Source organism: Gadus chalcogrammus, chromosome 8 (genome assembly GCF_026213295.1).
Source record: "Gadus chalcogrammus isolate NIFS_2021 chromosome 8, NIFS_Gcha_1.0, whole genome shotgun sequence".
NCBI lineage: Eukaryota > Metazoa > Chordata > Actinopteri > Gadiformes > Gadidae > Gadus > Gadus chalcogrammus.
The window spans coordinates 244,186-246,685 of NC_079419.1; the positions used below are offsets into that span (position 1 = coordinate 244,186).

Sequence of the window (2,500 nt, forward strand, 5' to 3'; positions counted from 1 at the left end):
GTGTGTGTGTGTGTGTGTGTGTGTGTGTGTGTGTGTGTGTGTGTGTGTGTGTGTGTGTGTGTGTGTGTGTGTGTGTGTGGTGTGTGTGTGTGTGGTGTGTGTGTGTGTGTGTAAGGAGGACGGGGGGGGCAGGGTGTGGGGCCCTCCTGTCTGGTTCTGCTGGTCTGGCTCTAACACACTGAGGCCTCTGTTGGAGGGGGGGAGGTCCGAACATTTTAGACTCAATAGTACACATAGCAACACAGTGTGTGTGTGTGTGTGTGTGTGTGTGTGTGTGTGTGTGTGTGTGTGTGTGTGTGTGTGTGTGTGTGTGTGTGTGTGTGTGTTGCAGACAGAGAGTCATGGATGTGTTTCGAGTATTTATCTTCAACTTCAGGATCAAGACATGTTATGATCACAAAGTTACGCCATCTTCCCCCTCTTCCCTAAACACAATGTCCATCGTGACCACGGAGCGTCGGAGAGCGTCCAGACGATAGGGCATCACGAGGGAGGAGGTGAAGAGCGTCCAAACGATACTAAAACCAAGGCGTCCACGAGAGCGTAGGGAGAGAAGAGACGTCCGAACGAAAGCGCATCCACGGGCGCGGATAGAGTCAAGCCCCCTCTGTCCGTAATTATAATTATTATATATAACGCGTGTAATCAGGAATGGGCCAATCACCAATCACTAACGCTAACCACGCATGCTGATCTGATGATTGACAAAAACAAATTAGATGTCCTTATGACCACAAATAAAATACAGAATCATGTCAAAACAAAACAAAACAATGTAGAAACAAAGTATGAATGTAGGTTCATCACAGTGTGTGTGTGTGTGTGTGTGTGTGTGTGTGTGTGTGTGTGTGTGTGTGTGTGTGTGTGTGTGTGTGTGTCTGTGTCTGTGTCTGTGTGTGTGTGTCTGATGTGTGTACCATGTAATGCACGAGTTGAGAAACAGCTTCAACGTTATTAATCTGTGCTATAACTCAAACCGGTACTAACAGTCTGCGCAAGAATAGAGCAAGTTAGAGCCACGTCATTAAGGAGCAGGTAGCTGGTGGTAGCTTCAGGTATCTGCAGGTAGCTGGTGGTAGCTGGTGGTAGCAGCAGGTAGCTTCAGGTATCTGCAGGTATCTGCAGGTATCTGCAGGTAGCAGCAGGTAGCTGGTGGTAGCTGATGGTAGCAGCAGGTAGCTTCAGGTATCTGCAGGTAGCTTCAGTTAGCTGATGGTAGCTTCAGGTAGCTGACGGTAGCTGATGGTAGCAGCAGGTAGCTTCAGGTATCTGCAGGTAGCTGATTGTAGCTGATGGTAGCTGACGGTAGCTTCAGTTAGCTGATGGTAGCTTCAGGTAGCTGACGGTAGCTTCAGGTAGATGGAGGTAGCTTCAGGTAGATGTAGGTAGCTTCAGGTAGCTTCAGGTAGCTTCAGGTAGATGGGGGTAGCTTCAGGTAGATGGAGGTAGCTTCAGGTAGATGGAGGTAGCTTCAGGTAGATGGAGGTAGCTTCAGGTAGATGGAGGTAGCTTCAGGTAGCTTCAGGTAGATGGGGGTAGCTTCAGGCAGATGGAGGTAGCTTCAGGTAGATGGAGGTAGCTTCAGGTAGCTTCAGGTAGATGGAGGTAGCTTCAGGTAGCTTCAGGTAGATGGAGATAGCTGCAGGGAGCAGCAGGTAGATGGAGGTAGCTTCAGGTAGCTTCAGGTAGATGGAGGTAGCTTCAGGTAGCTTCAGGTAGATGGAGGTAGCTGCAGGTAGCTTCAGGTAGATGGAGGTAGCTTCAGGTAGATGGAGGTAGCTTCAGGTAGATGGAGGTAGCTGCAGGGAGCTTCAGGTAGACGGAGGTAGCTTCAGGTAGATGGAGGTAGCTGCAGGTAGATGGAGGAAGGTGCAGGGAGCTTCAGGTAGATGGATGTAGCTGCAGGTAGATGGAGGTAGCCTCAGGTAGCTTCAGGTAGACAGAGGTAGCTTCAGGTAGATGGAGGTAGCTGCAGGGAGCAGCAGGTAGCTTCAGGTAGCTTCAGGTAGCTTTAGGTAGCTTCAGGTAGATGGAGGTAGCTGCAGGTAGATGGAGGTAGCTGCAGGTAGATGGAGGTAGCTTCAGGTAACTTCAGGTAGATGGAGGTAGCTTCAGGTAGATGGAGGTAGCTTCAGGTAGCTTCAGGTAGATGGAGGTAGCTGCAGGTAGCTTCAGGTAGATGGAGGTAGCTTCAGGTAGATGGAGGTAGCTTCAGGTAGCTTCAGGTAGATGGAGGTAGCTGCAGGTAGATGGAGGTAGCTTCAGGTAGCTTCAGGTAGATGGAGGTAGCTTCAGGTAGCTTCAGGTAGATGGAGGTAGCTTCAGGTAGATGGAGGTAGCTTCAGGTAGATGGAGGTAGATGGAGGTAGCTGCAGGTAGATGGAGGTAGCTGCAGGTAGATGGAGGTAGCTTCAGGTAGATGGAGGTAGCTGCAGGGAGCAGCAGGTAGATGGAGGTAGCTTCAGGTAGATGGAGGTAGCTTCAGGTAGATGGAGGTAGC

The 2,500-nt window shown here is 50.2% G+C and overlaps 1 protein-coding gene across 1 annotated transcript in view; it reads left to right on the plus strand.

The window, feature by feature from the left end:
- Positions 1-2,500, plus strand: part of LOC130387265 (discoidin domain-containing receptor 2-like) — a 22,851-nt gene that overhangs the window by 734 nt on the left and 19,617 nt on the right. The gene's annotated exons all lie outside the window — the stretch shown is intronic.